Below are 20,903 nucleotides of genomic sequence, written 5' to 3' on the forward strand. Positions count from 1 at the left end.
GGCACCTGGCTGGGTGGCTCAGTTGTTTGGAACATCATCCCACACACCAAAAGATGGTGAGTTTGGTTCTCTGTCAGGGCACAAACCTAGGTTTTGGGATTGATCCTTGGTTAGGGTGCATATGGGAGGCAACTAATAGATATTTCCCTCTCACATCGATGTTTCTCTCTCCCTCCCTTCCTCTCTCTCAAAATCAATAAAAACATTACCCTCAGGTGAGGATTTTAGAAATGATAGTGTGGAAGACTGATGATGTGTAAAATTATTCATAATACATTGTAAGTTTAAAAAAAAGATAACCTAAACAGTATGTAAAGTATGGTCCCCTTTAAAAAAAAAAGAATGTGTGTGAGTGTATATACACATAAATAATTTGGCAGTGATATATGTATATATAACAATAGCATTATTGAGCACTTAGTTGTGAGCCCCTTAGGTGGATTCCCTTATGTGGATTGTCTTAGTTCATTTTTACAGCAATGACATGAAGTTAATGCTACTGTTGTTTCCATTTTACAGATAAACAGAGGCCTAAAGAGATTGTATAATTGACCAGGGGCGCATGGAGCCATGATTCACACCCAGGCCCAATGTTCTCAGAGTTCATCTGCTTAATCATAATCATAATATTCCAAAACAGTAAAAGGTTGGTGGCTTTTCAAGTGACCTTTAATTTGTTTGTGTGTTTGGGAAATGATGAAGAGGGCAAAGAAATAAGGGATTTTAGAAGACTGAACTTTGTAGCAATTAGTCAGTGGAAAGCTGCCCCTCTCCCCACTTGTTAGATTTGGTTTTGTAGCTATGGAATTTAAGCATATGTTCAGAAACAGTGGGGGTTTTTTTGTGATTGTCACACATTATTAGATGCTAAGTCATTTGATGGCACAAGCCATCTACTTTAAGTCAGAACCCGTTAGAAACCAAACCCTGAAATGCAATTCAAAACCACAATAAGATATCACCTCACACCTGTTAGAATGGCTATCATCAAAAAGACAATAGATATGTGCAGGTGAGGACGTGGAGAAAAGGGAACCCTTGTGCACTGTTGGTGGGAATGTAAATTGGTGCAGCTACTCTGGAAAACAGTATGTAAAATCAAAAATAGAACTTCCATATGATCAAGCAATCCCACTTCTGGGTATAGTGCAAAGGATTTCATATCCAAAGGAAATGCAATCACCATGCTGAAGCGATATCTGCACACCTCCCCATGTTTATTGCAGAATTATTCACAACAGTAAACACATGGAAACAACCTAAGTGTCCATCGACAGATAAATGGATAAATAAAATGTAGACACACACACACACACACACACACACCACTGGAATATTATCCTATATAATAAAGAGGTAATATGCAAATTAACCCTCATGCCATAACACAGTCACAAGATAGCGGCGCGCACAGCGGGGTTGGGGCAGTGGGGGTGGGGCCGGTGGCCGCTTCATGCAGCTTCTGCCAGGGTTTCCGTGGGTGGGGCATCAGGGTGGGACTCTGGGACTTGGGGCGGTCCCTTGGCATGGAGGAGTGGGGAGGGGAAGGGGGGAGGAAAGGGGGATGAGAGAGGGGAAGGGGGAGGGGGAAGGGGGGAGAGGGAGGGGGGAAGCGGAGGGGGAGGGGGAGGGGAGGGGAGGGGGAGGGGGAAGGGGAGGGGAGGGGGGAAAGGTCTTGCACGATTTCGCACGATGGGTCTCTAGTTCAACTATAAAAAGAAGGAAATCATAACATTTGAAACAACATTGATGGACTTTAAGGACATTATGCTAAATGAAAAGAGTCAAAAAGAGATAAAGACTGTATGATCTCACTTATATGTGAAATCTAAAAAAGGCAAACTCACAGAAGCAGGGACTAGAATGATAGTTACCAGGAACTAAGGGAAATGGGAGACGTTGGTCAAGAGCACAAGCTTCCAGCAATAAGGGGAGTAAGTTCCGGGACCTTATGTCCATCGTGGTGACTATAGTTAACAGTACTGTATTGTATACTTGAAAGTTACTAAGGGAACAGGTGTCAAATGTTCTCACCACCACAGAAACAACATCAAAATGGTCATGATGTCAGGTGAAGGATGTGCTAGTAATCTTATTGCAGTAAACGGTTTGCAATATATACGTGTTTCAAATCATCACACTGTCCTCCTTAAGGGTATACAATGTATGTCAATTATATCTCAATAAAACAGGAATAAGGAAAAGAAACCAAACCCTGCAACAAGACAAACAAACGCTACTTATTTCGAGCAATATTCTGTTGACTGAAATTCCAGAATTTAGTCTGCTGTAGAATTTGGCCCTGTTTTGGCTTGTGTTTTTCCATCATACCTGGTGCAGAGTGGTTTATGGGATCTCAATAAAGGCTGTTGGCCTGCTGACTAGTTCTCCTGATCAATAATCTGAGAAACCGATGCCCTGTTACCGCTTCCCCTCCCAAAGGTTTACACGTGACGCCTAGGACTCATGGAGCAAGGTTTATCGCCTCTGCTGTGTGATGGTCAAGGACAGGGGCTCTCAGGTTATTTGTGAGATGCTTGTACCTGTCATCCGCTCGGCAAACGCTGCAGGTCCCAGCTGAATCCGATGAAAGTTCTTCCTGATTTATGGAGCCCCCACCCCCCTCATCCCCGTTTTCACCCTAGGCTGCTTGAACTAGATCATGAGGGTGCAGCAGGTGTTCGATACTGTTTTGCTATAAAACTAAATAGGCCTAAAGTGTTCCAAGATAATGCGTCCCTGTATCAGAGTATTTATGAAAGAGGAAAGATATGCTGGTTTGGCGCAGTCCCAACGCTCTTCTCCTGGCTCCACACATTAAAAACTGTGGTGTGTGTGTTTTTATTTTCTCTTTTCCTTTTTAAAATGACCCTTCTGCAATAGTTGCCTTTGATTAATATCCCTGTGCTCGCGGAGCCCCTGAAAGTGGTTTAGTTTTGCTAGGACACTTTAACAATAACGTGATTTATGGAGCAATTCATTGGAGCCAGGGGGCAATGTAATATAACAAAGCATTTTTCACAGGCTTTCTCCCCATCGTTACCACAAATGCAAAAACTCACTGATAGGAAAAGCTGAGGTGCAAACAACCCAGGGATGAAGGTAAATTCACTGGGAGAACAAAAGGCCCAGGTTTCCAAAGGCCATGCTGAAAAAGCAAACATTTTAGACGGGACCCATTAACCCCACGTAACCCCGAGCCAAGTGAAAAGCAGAGTCCGGAGAGGGGGGCTCTCTCCACGGGGATTCCAATCTGAGCTATTGGTGTTGCCACTTAGATGCAGAGTACAGCTGGGTGGGACCACTGCCTGTATTTCACCAGCACCGGGCTGGATACAGCTTCCTTCCCAGATCTCAGACTGTTACATGATCCCGTGCTAAGGAGCAGGCTGGAGTCGGAGCCGTAGGACTCAGTGGTATGTGCCGATGACATTGTGCAAGGCAAGTGGCCCTTCTCCTGTTTGGCAGAACAGACGTGCTTCTCATTTCAGAGCATGTCACAAATCATGCAGACATTTAATGGGAAGTTCTGCTTGTTAGTAACCATTTCCTCTGGAAGCATTACTGTTTGCCTGGCAGACTGAGGACAACCAGCCCCAGGTGTGCAGAAAGGAGGCTTCCTACAGCCTCATGAGTTATTGGGCCGCTCGGTGTGAGAGAGGCTTGGTCTTTAGCCCCCGCTAAATGCAGCAGGTGGCCTCGGAGCCTCGGACGAAGGGCCAGCCTTCTTCCTCCAGCTGGGATACGCAGCTGTCTATGGAGTTTTTTGCTCTGGACTTGACTGATGACTCATCTGACCAAGCTTCTTCCTTGCTGACTCCTCAACTTCCCAGAGGTCCTCTGAATCAATCAGTCAGTGAATAACTCTTGATTAAACAACTACCATGTGTCCAGCATTGGGCTTGCTGTTAGGGCCCCTTACAAATAAAAAGACATATGGTCCCTTTTTATAAAGGATCATACAGTCTATTTGCAGTGCACGTAAAACAATGAGAAAATGATAAACTGCTGAATTGTAGACTCAATGCTGAATCTAAGTGCAGTTGATGCTTAAGGGGCTGGAGTTGTTTGTTAAGGATTCATTGGTGGCAATGGTATGGAAATCCTGGAGGTCAGAAGGCAGGCAACATACATTTCACAAAGTTTCCCGAACTGTAATAAGGTTGGAAAAACCAATAAAGTATCTTTAAATTTTGTCTTTCTGGCTGTAGAACAAGTACACTAAAATATGGAGTACTCACCAGAACGTTCAGTGTTATAGCCATCTTGGTATTCGACTCTTGTGCGGTTCTCTCTCACTTTGTACCAGGGTTGGTCTGTGTGATCAATAGCATATGACAGGAGTAATGATATGATGCTTCTGCGATTAGATTTTAAAAGACACCTCTCTCTCTCTCTCTCTCTCTCTCTCTCTCTCACTGGGCAAAGCCAACTTCCATGGCCTGAGCATCCCTATGGAGAGGCCTACATGGCAAGAAACTGTTAAGACTTTGTATGAGCAGCCATGTGAATGAACATGAAAGTGTATCCTCCAGCCCCATTCAAGTCTTCAGATGACAGCTTGACTGCAACCCCGTGAGAGAAGTTGAACTGGAACCACCCAGCTAAGCTGCTCCTGGATTCCTGACCCACTAGACCTATGTAAATACACACACATATTTGTGTGTTAAGCCACTATCATTGAGCTCGATCCCCTTCTGGGCCAACTCCAACTCTGTGCTCCAGTCTTCAGCTCAGGCTGTGCTTTGCCCCAGCTCAGCAGAACTAGGACAATGCTCTTCCTGGGACCAAATCTACCCCAGCTCTTTCACATCTAAAGCTGTAAAAACCTCTCTCAGTCATTTAATTGGCCTCTGCCACTGCTTTGGGTTTTCAGGGGTAGCCAGAGAGTCCCCTGGGTGTGGGTACACCAAACAGGGCCACTCCACTGAATACAGTACAAGCTCGGGTCTTCAGCCTGCTGAGAGGATGTGACTTGCAGTCTTCCATGTGGTTTATGAAAGCCACAGCTGAAAAGAAGTCTGCAAAGGAATGGCATCCCCCAACTCCCTGTAGTAGTGGACATGCAAACATGAGATGCTCATCCAGAGACCTTTCGGTGGCTACTGTGGTTGAGAGAATGGTCTGAATCAGGAATCATGAAGCTGCCCACAGACACTATGGTGAAATCTTGCCGTTGACAAAGCACTGATGAACCCACTGTTTTTACTTGGCCACAGCTGAGGGCCGATGATGTTCTCAAAGTGGCTGGACTGTGTCAGGGCTTGTCATACATTGGGAGGATGGTCAAGACCCCATATGGGAAACCACAGTGCACCATGGGAGAGGGAGGGGAGCACTTGGTTCAGTATCACCGACACTTTGTCTCCATGGCAGTCACAGTTGTCTTCTCCTAGTGTTCTCTGCTTTGGTGAGTGGCAGGACCATCCACTCTGTTTTCTAAAGTGAGAATTGTACCGGAGCACCCACATATCTCCATCCTCTTCCCCAGTCATCCTGTCCCTTCAGCTGCCTTGGTGTGGGCCTTTCTGTCTAGGAGCTGTTTCAGTTTTGGAAGATGAAAGCTCTGTGGATCAATGGTGGTGGTGGTAGTTAACAACAAGGTGAATGTCCTTAACACCACTGAACTGTAGTATACTTAAAAATGGTTAAAATGGTAAGTTTTATGTTATATATATTTTATCACAACTTAAAAAACATTTTAAAAATTAAGAGGAAAAGACAGGGCACTTCAGTTTAGTAAGCTACTACCCCACAAAACTGGCACCCACCTCTGTATATATGGTACATATTAATAAAGTATCCTTCGATGATTTCTTTCAAGGAAAATCAAAATTTAAATAAAGACTATTACTTTTTAAAAAATAACAACCCTCAAATGTCAGCACTGCGGGACACCCTTTCTAACTACCCCTTGGACAGTGGCACTCAATTAGAACAGCGGTTCTCAAAATTTAGCGTGAATAAGAATCATCTGAGAAAGTCATTGAACTACATCTTCCTAGGCCTCCCTTCCTGAGATTGTGGTTTGGAAGTTCCAGGATGAGGCCTGGGAGTCTACATTGCTAACAAGTCTGATCTGATTCAGACAGTCTGTGCTCAGCCAGAATGGTCCTTCCATGGTACACCCTCAGCACCTATTAGAGCCTTCACCGTGTCCTGTTGTTTCTATTCCTGCCTCTGGCTCCTTACCGGGAGAGGGGTCTCACCTCAGGTGCCTGGAGTCCTCCGCACCCAGCACAGTGCCTGGCACATAACAGACACTCGATGTATATGCTTATCGAATGCATCGCTCTCTCTTGAGCTATGTTTGCAATGGCCGACAATCAAAAGAGACTCATAGAACATAGAAAAAGCTACTCTAAAAATGAGGGGCACTGACCTTGTGTGTGGGAAAAGCCATTGACATACAGGTAGCCCCACTCCTCACCTGGATGGCCTTTGGAGGTGCTGGAGACGATTTCAGACCCTGCACAGGGTTAGGGTAGGTGGTGACTGGGAGGGTCCTAGAGAAGAAGATAACGTTTATCCGTAGAAATAACCAAAGTCCCGAAACGTCAAAGGAGAGAAAAGGGGAGGTGGACATTGACCCTTTAATTCCAGAAAGTCCCCAGAAAGGTCCCCTGGCTTTTCTGAATGCTTCAAACCAGCTCCCCCAGAAAAAAAATGTCCCTGGCAGAGAGAGCGGCAGGAAGGCAAGCTCAGGCAGTGCCTCCAGGCTGGGGGTCTGCCAACACCTGGGGCCGGCCTCTCAAGCAAGCACAGGGGCTTTTTTGTGAGGAAACAGGAACAGGGACTAATCCTGGCTGGCAGGGCACTCCCCGAGGAAGTGGGAGGCTTGCCTGTTAGTCGCCCTCACTTCCCATATGCCGGTGTGTTTGTTGGCATCATGTGCCTGTTAATTAAAGGAAGTGTGTGTGCCTTTGGCGGTGGTACCCTGGCCCCAAACATCATTCTTTCCAGGGGTCTCCCCCACTCTGCTGCCACCAGTAGAATCAATTAGGCTCCCTCCCAAAAGTCAGGCTGCATTTGTTTCCCAGCCCGGAGGTGAAACAAACCCCCCTTTGCCGCTGCAGCTTAGGGCTCACATGTCAGCCCCATGTTTCTCCCTGTTACCACGGCTTGGCAGCTCCGGGGGCCTGCTTGGAGGGAAAATCTGCTAAAATGAATAGAAAACTAACTTCTGGGAGCGATCCACCAGCCTATAGACCCGGGGCTACGGGAAGTCTTGTGTAATGGGCTGGAGCCTTTCAGAGCCCATCCCCAACCGCCCTGTTGGATGTTTTAACTTCATTTGAGCTTGGCCTTATAAACAAATTTTTATGAAGCCAGAGGAAAGGTGCCCCAAGCAGAGGTGAGCAGGCTTCCCTAGGAGTCAGTAAAAGTTACACCTGAGGTCTAACGGTCTTCATTAAAATGCCACCAGGGAGTTTCGAACTGTCCAGCCCCACACTCCCGGCTTCCACCCACAGGCCGAGGCGGAGAGCAGGCCCTCACTCACAGGTGGAGGTAGCCTGGGGCCCATAGGCTGCTCAGATAGGCTCTGGGGTGTGTGGGTGTGGAATGAACCCTAACCAACACTCAGTCCATTTTCAGTTCCCAAGCATCAATGGCTGGCCCCGCACTAAGTTGCCTTGTGCTCTCAGAGGCCAGCCCTCAGGGAGTTCAGCTTGTGGCCGCCAGGAGCCCTGTCCTCCTTCCCCCTTCCGGTCCCTGCCTTCAACATGAGCTAATATTCATAAATTAATTACAGAATATGTTCACACACACACACACACACACACACACACCTTCATAATGAGACTGGGATGGTTATCACCAATTTACAGGCGAGGGGATTAAGGCAGAGAAAGACAGGAGAGCCGGGATTCAATGTCTAGTTTTTGGACTCCAAGCCCAGTGTTCTTTCTGCTAAACCACATTGTTTTGCTGGGCTTCCTGCTCTAATTAACTCATTTACATCAAGTTGTTTGGGACTTGGTGTGCTTTAATTTCAAAGAGTATATGTATTCTACGAGTGCATTCCAAATTCCCCTCTATTCCTTCTCCAGCAGTCTTAACGCAGACGGGAGGGCTAGTAACAGTTAGTAATGGAAGAGCAGATGTCATTGGGGGATATTATTGAGGAAAGGTCACCCCTAAAATTGTGCCACATAAGCTACTTTGAGTAACTCCAGCCTGAAATGGGAAGGAAAAAAAAATGTAGAAAACCAGCCCGAGGTGGTTTTAGGCTCCCACGATGCTTATTAAGTGGCAAGATTCGACTCTTTCCTTTGATTGGTCTTTGCAGCCCGGCTCAAAGTCAGCTAAAAAATTCATTAAGTAAGCATGTGAGTATGAGAGAAAATGGCGTTTAAGGGGCGCCTATATCATTACCAACTGTACAGGAAATGTAGAAACGGTGGGGCCCGAAGTCACAGACCAGCAATTCTTTCCAGTGGTATGATTCTACATCTTGGCACAGGTCCGTGGGTAAATAAGTGACGAGGCTCCCTGCCCCGGGGCTGGGTAAGATTCCTGGAAGTGAGGTACACCGCAGGACTGCTGAAACAACGGGGTCGGCCGGGACCACGCGCTCCTGGCCAGCAGAACTTGAGAACGATGGAAGGAAACTAGTGTGCAGCCCGTCCTGGCTGAAGACCTTCCTCTCCCGGAGCCTGTGGGACTGGGCTCTGGTTAGCAGGAGAGCAGGAACCACCAACATGCCGCTGTGAGGTCTGCCACTGTATAATGAGGTTGGGTGGAGCGCTCAGTGCAACCGGAGGAAACCTGGCTTGGAAACTGGAGTCCTGTTTGCCAGCCCTGCCTCAAACGCAGCCATTGTGCAGAGGACCGAATTAGGGCCGCGTTCGTGCTAGCATCAAGGGCCGCACTGTTCCCTTGGCAGAGCCGAGCCCCATGCCCCCATGGCTTATTTGCGTTCCCTTTGACTGCCAAGGAAGACGAGGAAGAAAAGGGCAGGCCTTATCCGGCAGGTTTTTAGCATCTGACCCAAATCCTGGACCTTAGGAAGAGAGGTGGAGGCTGGAAACGGAATCAGTCCAAAAAGAGCCTCTTGTAACAAGTTGTTCCAAGTTCAGGAAAAGCTCCCAGCATCAAGTGTCTCTTAGAGGCGTTTGCTGTACATGATTCAGAGCCACGTAGATTAAGTTTCCCTTAAAATATACATGAATTTGAAAATTAAAGGGGAAAGTGCCTCAGACAAGACATGTTTGGATGGCTGTCAAGCTCAGGCCTTTGGAGAGCAGTGTGGAGGCCAGGATGTGGCTTTTTAGGACTTCCCCTGGTCTCCGCCACTTTCATTTATGTCTGTGCCACACTTGGGCCTGTTCTCTGTTCTAATTGTCTCAACGCTGCGTCTGCTTCTTGTTGTAGGGGCTTTAGATGCCCAATATCAGTTGTTGCCTTGTTTTCAGAAATGGACTGAGCTCATCTTTCAAAGTTTCAGAAGTCTCCATACACTGAATCCAGCTAAACTCAAGAGCCCTGGCCTCACATCTCTGTCTCGTTATCCAACATTGTAAAATGTCAGAGCTAGGAGGGACATTAAAGATCATTAAATCCAACCCCGCAGACAAGAACATTCAGTTCCAGAAAGCAGCTCAGTTCTTTCAAAACCTCTGGGAAGGGAACCTTATGTCCCTCTTAGAAAAATTCTCACTTGTTTTCCCAAGCTTGTTAGCTCCATTCTCATCTCTCCTCCATAGCCCTTATCTCTGTCTGCCCCGAGGTTCATCATGCTTGCTCACAGCGTAAGCTCCCCTGGCTGCCTGTCCTCTCCCACAGGCCCATTTCCACGCAATTCACCTCTGCCTTTCCCTCCTCTTCTCCTGACCCCCTACCACACCCCAACAAGATCCTTCTCTTTTTTCACTTCTGATTTCCGCATACCATGGCTTCCCTCTGGAATTAATTTCCTTCTTGAAGTACATCCTTTAGTAGTTCTTTTAGTAAGGATTTGTGAGTGGTAAAAATAATAATAAATCCCAATTTTTCCTTGAAAAGTACCTTTATTTTACCCTCAATGCTAAATGGCAATTTATCTGGGTGTTGAATTTTAGGTTGACAGTTATTTCCCTTCAGCATATTGAAGACATTTTTCTTTCTCTTCTGACCTCTTTTTGTTGCTACTGAAAACGATCATTGTTATGAGTCTAATTATTGTCCCTTTGTGGAAAATCTGTCTTTCCTTTCTGGTTGCTCTAAGATTTTTCTCTCTGTCTCTTATGTTCTGCAATTTAGTATAGTGTATCTAGGTATGGATTTATTTTTATTTATCTTCCATGTGATTCTTTAAATAGTGGTTTGAATCTGTTACCAACATTCCCGTTAATAACAGTAATCACCACATATATTATATGTTGTATAGGTCTGGTTTGAATCTGTTACCAATATGGGATAATTCTCATTAATAACAGTAAGAGCCACATATATGTTTCATAGGAGCTGTACTTTACATTTGTTATCTCACTTAATTCTCACAACAGAGTCCTAGCACTATTTTACAATCAAGGAAACTATGCCACCGAGAGAATAAATTATTTGCCCAAGGTAAGACAGTAATTGGCAAGGACATTTTTTTGAACCTAGATATTAAATTTTGAATATTGTTTCTTCTTTTTATTGTCTTCTTCTGGTACTCCTAGGAGGCATTTGTTGACTCTTTCTTCATCCTCATCTTTTAATCTTTCATTTACACATTTAATCCTTTGTTTCTCTAGGGGGCATTTTGGAATATTTCCTCAGATCTCTCTTCCATTTCACTAATTCTTCTGTGTGCCTAATCTGCTTCTTAATGCATCCCTTGCACTTTTAATTCCAGAAACCATATTTTCAATTTCTAGATGTTCCTTCTGGTTTATTTTTGGACTTTCTATTTTTTTTAAAAAATAGTGTCTTGTACTAGTCTTAGGTATATCCTTTTTTGATTTTTAAAATCATTAAAATATTAATGTTATAGTTCCCTACTATAGTTTATAAAGTATAACAGTTTACCTATTACTTAAAGTTTTGAGGAGTTTAATCCTGCTGTTTATTTTGACTGTTGACTCTTGTACATGGTAGATATTTACTCTCTGTTTTTAAAATCTTTTTTTATTGTAAGCAGGGCTTTATTTTTCCCGTGGGAATTCTCTATGGCCTGGAGTGTTGGAGTTTAATTTCCGAGTGGTTTTATATTTGTTTCTGCCAGGTATCCTAGGGGTCTCCCTGGCTAAAGACCAATTTCATGTTAATTTTTTGGCTTGGGGTTTCCTTCTGAGGTAGGTAGTAGCTATTTGGACTCTAAACTTGTGCCAGGCACATGACTGGGGTTTTGATTTTCATGGGGGGGGAGGGGGTGGGGGGACTATTTTTCCTCACATAGCATCAGGGCAGAGATGAGCTTCCTTGGTGTCTTTCTGGGTTGATCTTTGGCTTTTCTTAGAGCATCTGGGCTTTATGTAGGGGACTCAGTTCCAACCATTTCACCCAGGCTTGAGTCCTCATCTCCTGTCCCTGCATGGGTGCTAAAATCCAAGTCCTAAGCCATTCCTGGATCACATCATCTCCCGAAGGCCATAGGAGTCTGATGTTTGGACTCTCGGCTTCCTCTTTATTTTAGCATCTGGATATTTCCTTTTCTATCTTTCAAGCTCATCCATGCTTTATTTACTTAATTTTATTTTATTTGTAAAATTGTGGTGAAATGCAAATCACATAAAATTTACCATCTTAACCATTTTTAAGTGTACTACATACAGTTAAACTCTGTTCCCCTTAGGCAATATAGCTCCTCATTCCCTCACTCCCCACAAGTCCAAGCCACCACTATTTGACTTTCTGTCCCAATGAATTTGCCTCATTTAAGTGAAGTCATATAATATTTGTCCTTTTGTTACTGATTTCTTTCACGTATCATAATGTCTTCAAGTTTCATCCATGTTGTAGCATGTGCTAGAATTTTCTTCCTTTTTAAGGCTGAATAATATTCTGCTGTATGCATATACACTTTTTGTTTATTCATTCATCCATCAATGGATGCTTGGGTTGCCTCCACCTTTTTACTATTGTGACTAATACTGCTATGAATATGGGCGTGCAGAGGTCTCTTTAAGATTCTGCTTTCAATTCTTTTGGATATGCACTTTTTAAGGGCTCAGGACCCTTTCCATGTTTGCACCTGGCCTGGCCCACCCCAACTAAGCTTAAGTACTGAAGACCATTTCTCTGGCCAAAAGATGACTCTGGTGAAGATTTAGGCCCAGGCATGTACTTAGTACCTATTGAAGTCATCCACTTGGTTTGGAAGTGAGAAATGGTTGCCTTTGAAGTCTGGAGGCACCATCTTGAGGACAGTCCAGCACCCTGTGATAATGAGGTACAACCCTGCCACAAACCCCAATTCATTTCTTACCAGTAGGTCTTTCCATTGACCTAATCATATCCTTTCACCTCTTGTCTCTAGCTTTCCTATTTCTTTTTTTTTTAAATATATTTTATTTATTTTTTACAGAGAGGAAGGGAGAGAGATAGAGAGCTAGAAACATCGATGAGAGAGAAACATCGATCAGCTGCCTCCTGCACATCTCCCACAGGGGATGTGCCCGCAACCCAGGTACATGCCTTTGACCGGAATCGAACCCGGGACCCCTCGGTCCGCAGGCCGACGCTCTATCCACTGAGCCAAACCGGTTTCGGCAAGCTTTCCTATTTCTTTCATCTTGCAAGCTGGAACGGAAGCAAGCTCTAGCACTTGGTGCACAGGGAAGGAAAGAACCAGAAGTGGATAACTCAAAGGACCCTCATCTCTCTCAGACTGACTTGGAGTTTGCATTGGGGAAACCTGAGCATGCCATAGCTCTGCCATCCCTGGGCCCAAGGAGGGCACTCCGGGCCAAAAGGTGGGCTCCCAGTTCCTTAGTCAGAACCAATAATGAAAAAAGGAGCTGCCATATTTGCCTTTCTTACAGCCAACATCATACATTCTGCCTTTATACATTTATACTCTGTCTTCCATATTATTGCTCACTCCCTGACTTTCTGAACCCTGGACTTATTTCCTCTAATGGTTTCATATCCATTTCTTGGATCAGATGCTTCATACTATTCCTCTTGTACTAACACTGCTCACTCCACTCCTCCCACAATTTACTACAGCTCATGCCCCAAACTTGCCATGCCCTTTTCTGTCCCTCTTTTGCATATTTCCTTGGCCTTGGATTTTCTACCCAACCTCTGTTATTTTCACAGCAGGTCCTTTAGAACATGCATCAAATGTATCTCCTAATACACATCAAATTAGCATCACTCATCTCTTGGTGGAAAGGGAGTTATGGTGATTTTTTTTTTTTTTTTACTTTCTATGCATCATATTTTGTTTGAATTTTCTTGAAACAATATGTTACTGTTGTACATAAAAACAATAAAGATAGTTTTCCACCTTCTCTCTGAAAACTTCACTGCCTTTCCTCTCCAGATGGAATTAATTATGCCCTCTAAGGTCTTTCAGGGCATATGCTCCTATGCTATATTATTTTCGTAAATGATTACAGAAAAATGCTGCTTTTTGGAGGGGGCATTATATGTGTCTTTTCAGCCAAGTTGTAAGCAATTTAAAGACAGGAACTGTGTTTATTCAGCTTGGTACCTCCAGCACCTAGCGCAATACCTAGTACATAGGAGGCACCTAAAAAGTATTAGTGAACTGGATCTAAGTTGGCCAAGTTCTCTTAACTAATTAGTGGCAAAATATAGACTAAAATCCAGGTTTCTTGATTCCCATTCTAGTATTTTTCCCATTTCACTATACTGATGTACATGGCAAGTTGTGATTACACGGTTATGACTCGTCTTAGCAAGGCAGCATGTATGGAGGAAAGAGCACCTTCCTCATTTGTTAAATGAAAGAATTTTCCTGTTGATCTACTCCATCAATGTCCCCAAATGGGACAATGTTCATGAACCACTCTTGGCAAAATGAGCAGTTGCATATAGAGGAAAGGGATTATTATTGATCTATATAGTTCACTATATAGTTCATTATATAGTTTACTATATATATATTCGTCTTTAACAAATGGATTATAAATTAAAACAAATGTTTCTGTATTGTTCTAAAGCCATAAAAAACTTACTTGTTATTCTCTGACCCCAAGGTCACTTAGTAATGCATGAGAGGCTTCCTGTGTAGTTAGAAAGAGACAGTGTCTTTCTAGGTTTGTGTATTATTTTTTGTCCATATGTTTTGCTGGTAAAATCTCTCCTCTGTCTCTTGGAGATAATCCTCTATTCACTTTACCCAAGTGTGTAACAGTGTGAGTCCCAGAGGTGGCTTTACAACTAGGCAGCAGAGCCATACATTGCCCTCCCCACTGTGTGATTTCCAAAGTCCTCAAGATAAGATATTGTACTCTCGAGACAACAGAATGCTTTACACAAGGGGTGTTTTAAAAAGAGGAGACCTTAGAAATTTAAAGTAAGCGAGGAGAGATGAAAAATCTAATAGGAGAGTTGGAAGATAGAGATGAATAAATCCCCCAGAAAGTAGAACAAAAAGAAAAATAATTTAAAATGTAATATACAGCATGGGAACTATAACAAAACTTTTTTGAGAATACAGTAAGTGGAAAGAGGCAATTATTAATGAAATAATTCCATTTCTCACTCTAGGACTTGCATTTCTTGATTGAAAGGGCTCACTGAGTAGCTATACCAAGTACATCATCATGAAATTACAGAACATTGGAATCAACAAGCTTTCAGAGAAAGAGAAGAAAAAGTTTTATGTAAATTATCAAGACATCAAAATGACATTGGGTTTCTCCATAGCAACCCAGAAAGTTAGAAGACAATAAAGCAATGCCTTCAAAATTCTGAGGGAAAATTCTGCCTCCAGCCAAACTCAAGGAGGGACCAATGAATTTTCAGACAGTCAAGGTCTCAAAAACTTTACTCCCATGTACTCTTCCCCCAGAGGCTGCTGGAGGATGGACTCCCTAAAAACCAAGGAGAAAACCAAAAACCAAGACAAGGGACTGGATACGAGAAAGGTGGGACTCCTCAGCCTGAGGTGAGGGGTTCACCCTGCAGCAGCCTGACAAGGGGCCAGTCCAGATTGCAGGCCCCAAGGCAGCGAGAGTGATTTCCTCAAGAGAGGTCAACTGATTGTGAGGAGAACAACTTGGAAAGAGTTTGGGGTTGAGTTAGTGACAAGTACAGAGAAAACTAAGCAAAAAGAGAAGACAGTCAAATATGAATATCGATGTAACCCAATTATAACAGTGTTGCGATGATGTAGGGACTGGGAAGTGTGAGTTTTGGAGGTATGGGTGGTGATATAAAAGAGTTAAATCTCATTTTCCATGATGGGAAATTAATAAATGATTAAAGCAAAAAAAAAAAAAAATCAATAAGTAGCAATGTAGCCCGGCTGGCGTGGCTCAATGGTTGATCATCTACCTATGAACCAGGAGGTCATGGTTCAATTCCCGGTCAGGGCACATGCCCGGGTTGTGGCTCCATCCCAGTGTGGGGCGTGCAGGAGGCAGCTGATCAATGATTCTCTCTCTCAACATTGATGTTTCTATCTCTCTCTCCCTCTCCCTTCCTCTCTGAATCAATAAAAATATATATTAAAAAAAAGAAGTAGCAATGTAATCATGTAATTTAGAAATAGGAGGATAAGTACCATAGGAATCAATTCAGATAGTTGAATTTACTGTGTTTGGGAAATGAGAAACAAGAGGAGTTAGGTGGGATATTGCTATTTGGTTTGGTCCTCTCTGGTTTAAATATGCCTTGTAGAATTATCTCCCTCAAATCATTAGCTTACGTTCCTCCTGTGTCACCTGGGGCTCTTCAGACACCCCAGGACCCGGGCCATACCTCCCGTGAGTTTTTACTTAGCCGGGCTGGAGTGAGTTTCGACGTGAGTTTCGACTTCAGAATTTTAAAACATTTCCCCAGATGAGTCTAAACTTCAGCCACGTTTGAGAACCACTGAAAAAAAGGTGCATGTGTGACTTTGATAAAAATTAAAACTAACTTTAAAAGAGATTAATATACAAATAAAGCCCATAGCATAGTTCTGGGCACTCTATCCCTAAATATTAATATTCCCAATGGGAGTCGGGCAGAGTTCCAGGGAAGGGTGGCCTGAGATGCTTGAGGCAGGCCCCACTCAAAACCTTCAGAATTTGATTCTAACTGCCCTCCCTCCTAAACACACCTCTTCGCCAACCTGGCATTCCTTTAACAGGAGGAGAGCCTTTCATTTGAGGTTATGGCTAAAAGAGAATACCTGGGAGCTTCCAGAGGATTAACTTTACACGGAGGTGTGAATGGCATGCATCTGATCCTTCCTTGGAAGGGTCAAAGGGCAGAGGTCAGGAGAGTAATAAGAGCCTGAGATGAAGATAAAGGGGGAGGAGAAGACTGAAGTCGGGGAGGATAAGGAAGGGGCAGCTGAAACAAAGAAGGCAAACTTCAACTACTTTTATCTAATTCTGGACTAATAGCCCCTTCCTCGGCTCTTAAGAAACCCTTTATGAAGCCAATTCGCGTCTGAACGTTAATTAATGACCCCAGCTGGTGGCTTTCAGAGGGGAGAGTCTCTGCCCCCTATTCTCTTCTCTGGTCCCTGGGTCACGGAAAACTGTGTTCTACGCCCTGAAGGAGGGCGACTGCCTGCCGCTTTGGGTCACCTTAGAAGAATGGCGTTATTATCCCGCAGTCAGCACTATCTTCCCTGACACATCTACAGGTGTACCCTTTCTTACTGTGCTCTCCCGGCTTCCTTTCCCCTCTGCTGTTGGCCTATGGATACAGGAGCCCGCCTGTTATTCGCCATGCGGTGTATTGTTACCCGCTTTGATTTGCTGCTGTTTGAACCAGATGCTGTCTTGTAGCATTTAATCCCTTGAAAGGTTGAAAGATGCAATTTATGTGAATGATGGCTCTTTCTAAGAAGGCAAAGTCATATTGTACTTCATGCTTATCTTGAGCAGATTTCCCTGTCTCCACTCCCACCCTAACTAAGAGATTAATGAATCGAGAAGTACATTTTGGTGGCTTTAAACTGACTGTCTCCTGGGAAATGCCAGCTCATTCCAGTGATCACTCGGAGTCTGGAGGGTTCAGTTGCTGGTCTCTCCTTTCTGCACTGAGACATCTCAACTCTATCCTGCGTCATAAATCCAGTGAGTGTGAAACCTCCGTAGAAGAAGGGCACTCTTCCTTGTGGCATTTTAAATGTCTGGAAAGGAACAGTCTGGAGAGGTTCCTTTTATTTTATTATTTTAATACTAGAGGCCTGGTGCACAAAATTCGTGCACTCAGGGGGGTCCCCTCACCCCTCTCACAGTCCAGGAGCCCTTGGGGGATGTCCGACTGCCTACTCCCCATGGGCCTAGGGGTGGAGGAGGCTCCTGCCACTGCCGCTGCGCTTGCCAGCCTTAAGCCTGGCTTCTGGCTGAGCGGCGCTCCCCCTGTGTGAGTGCACTGACCACCAGGGGGCAGCTCCTGCGTTGAGCATCTGCTCCCTGGTGGTCAGTGCGCAAGTGGCTCCTGCCACTTCTTGTCAGTGGTCACTAGCTGACCTGGTGGTCAGTGACCGGCCATTCTGCGGTTCGGTCGATTTGTACATTAGCCTTTTATTATATAAGATATTTTCATTAATTTCAGAGAGGAAGGGAGAGGGAGAGACAGAGCAATAGAAACATCAATGATGAGAGAGAATCATTGATTGACTGCCTCCTGCACACCCCCTACTGGAATCAAGCCCATACCCAGGCATGTGCCCTTGACTGGAATTGAACCCAGGACCCTTCAGTCAGCAGGCCAACGCTCTATCCACTGAGTCAAACTGGTTAGGGCATGGAGAGGGCCCTTTTAAATTAAATTTCTGTGTATTAAATCTTCTGTATATTTTGAACCATTTTCCCCCTTTGACATGTATTAAAATTTTGAGATATATTGGGATGGACATAATAAACAAAATCACTCTTCCAATTATTCCATTTGCATTTTTAAAGCCTACAAGGAAAAGAAAACAGGAAAAACAGCAACCCACTCAGATGAATGGACTCGAGACGTCCAGCTTACGCTTGCCTGCCATAGAAGTGGAACCCCCAGATCAACGGGGGACAATTGCCTTTATTGACCCTTACAGATCTACAATGAAATGTCAGACCTAATACTATACAGACATGAGGTCATGTAAGTAACCACCATTAGAGAAAAGCACATCTTATACCAATAAATCCAACAGGGGGAAAAGCACTTAAAACAGTACCTGGCACATAGGAAATGCTCAATAAATATCTTTAGGTAGATTATTTTAGTACATGACTATCATATAAAAATAACCACTGCCCTAGCTGGTTTGGCTCAGTGGATAGACTGTCGGCCTGTGGACTGAAGGGGCCTGGGTTCGATTCTGGCCAAGGGCACATGCCCGGGTTGCGGGCTTGATCCCCAGTGTGGGGCATGCAGGAGGCAGCCCATCAGTGATTTCCTCTCATCATTGATGTTTCTATCTCTCTCTCTTCCTCTCTGAAATCAATAAAAATATTTAAAATAATAAGAATTAAAAACTAAATAAATAAATAACTGCAGACCCTTGTCCAGGAAAATGTTGGATGAGGGCCCACCCCCAGTTCCCACCCCGTGCAGTTTCTGAGGAAACAAGGCTCCTGGTTTGGGGAGGGAGCGGCAGCCTAAGGAAAAGGAACAAGCCATTGGCATGGGGTGTTTGGAGGCTGAGATGTTTCTTGGCGGATGGACCTTTAACCTGTGTCCTGAAAGATGAGTAGGGGTTCGCCAGATGAGCCCAAGGGGAGGATTTCCACAGGCAGAGGGGGTATGAAAATAGCTGGGGAAGAGTGGTGGGAGGAAAGGGCATGCTGCAGGGAAGAGGACAAAGGATGAAACTGGAAGATGAGCAGTAGATACTGGGGAGTCTTAAGTGCAGCTTTAAGAAGTTCGGACTTTACTCAGTGGAGCTATGGAAGGGATGTCAGCAGAGGGTGTGTTTGCACACGTATTTGGTGTGTGTGGATTATGTTAGTCATCACAAACATTGAGGCTATCTAGAGGTTAAGACACAATCCGGGAAAGAACTAGAGATTAGGTGGACAAGTTGAATAATAGAATGATGATCAAAGGAACCCAATCATTTAGGGACTAGGCAGATAGCAAAGATAAAGGCGGAAGAAGTTCAGGAAGGGGAAATCTCCCAGGAAGGGAGGGGTCATGTATGATAAGAGTGGAAACTATTGAATGTTACTTCCTCAGTGGAGGAGATAGGGAGAGCTCCTCCTACACAGCGTTTACCGTTTATCGAAGTGCAGTAGGTCCCACAGATCCCCTGGGGTAAGTGGGGAGAGGGGGAGGAGGAAGCCTGGTAAAAATGCCCTGCCCCAGGCCTGAGAATTGGTGTGTACAACTCACTCTGTGGATGATTCTCAAGCATGTCCACTAGTGCACTACTCACTTATGTTGGGTGGGCAAACGGGAGGGGGTGGGTGTGAGGAGAGAACACATATCACAAGCAGGGGTGACCCTCCCCCCCCCCGCCGCACCCCCCAGGTGAGAAGCAGCCTGGAATCCAGAGCCAGGGCACTGTCTGACCCGGGTAGAGGTGGGCTCCAGGTGTCTGCATCCTGACCAGTTCCCACTCCATTAGGGCATAGCTTTGTGCTCTCCCGAAAGCTAGGGAGCCAAGAGGAAACCTGGAGGGGTTGGGTCTGGCCATCGCACCATTCCTTACTCACCAGGAGCAAATGCTTGACCTCTCAGAGCTTCAAGCTAATCACTTTTAAAAAGAATGAGAGGAGTCTGCCCAAGCTCCCTCATCTGGTCGTGGAGGGAGTGGCTGAGGGGAGGGAAGGACTGCAGCTGAGTTGGTGGCCAGCCAGAGTGACAACCAGCACAAGAAGCTCCAAGTGAGAAGAGAGCTCGATAACTTTGTAAGACATTCCCAGGGTGGCTTTAAAAGTCCAAGAACATGATGGGCAGGAGGAGAGTTCATGGGATCTTGAATTGGGTGGAGGTTAAATGAGGAATATTTTCATACATTTATTTGTCAAAGTGCATTGAGCTCTATGATTAGAATGTTGCGATATGTAAATTATGCCTCAGTTTAAGAAAACCAAGAAGATAAAGACATCTGAGCAGAGAGTGGTTGGCTGTTTTCATCTGTGGCATGGCAGCAGGCAAGGCCACAGGGAAAACCACTCGGCGGAGCCAAGCCTGAGACCCACAGAAGTTCTGGGCCAGCGCCCTCCTCACGTCCCAGCAAGAGCCAGCCATGCTCCTTCTAGTCACTCAGAAGCTGCTGTCTCAATGCATTTTGGGAAAGTTTTTGGCTTTTAGAGACAAACAGGATGACCTGAGCTGGACGGATGGATGGGGGGGATGTGGACTCAGAACCACAGCTAAAGCTATAATGAAAAATGCAGCCATCAGTGAATGAGTGGAAGAACAAGGGCCCTGGGACACTGAGCATTGTGGGAAGTCGATCAGTGAACCATGTATCAGCTCACTGATCTGTACCTTCCAAAAGGAGCCATTTCTAGAGTAAAGTTTCTGAAGACAGATGTCTAAGTGTCACAAGCCTAGCGCCCAGGGCTGTTTGTAGCATGTTAATCTGCACTTGATAATGAATGTCATTTCCCCTTGGCTCCCTGAATAGTGCTCTCTGCTCAGAGAGGGGGTTCTATCAGCCTGGCTGCCTGGCCGTGTCTCAGTGTCCCTAACTACCCACAGGAAAACACATCTTTCTCTCTAAGCCACATGACCTCCTCTGGTGGAACAGAACACAGTTACTTAAGAGTTTACAGAACAAACATTACAAACCACCTCCCTGAGGGGGTGTTAGAGTCGTCACTTGTCCAGGCAGGAAGCTTGGAATCTGAGCAGCCACC

Source organism: Myotis yumanensis, unplaced genomic scaffold (assembly GCF_028538775.1).
Source record: "Myotis yumanensis isolate MYYU_CA2020_CCGP unplaced genomic scaffold, mMyoYum1.0.hap1 SCAF_3, whole genome shotgun sequence".
Lineage (NCBI taxonomy): Eukaryota > Metazoa > Chordata > Mammalia > Chiroptera > Vespertilionidae > Myotis > Myotis yumanensis.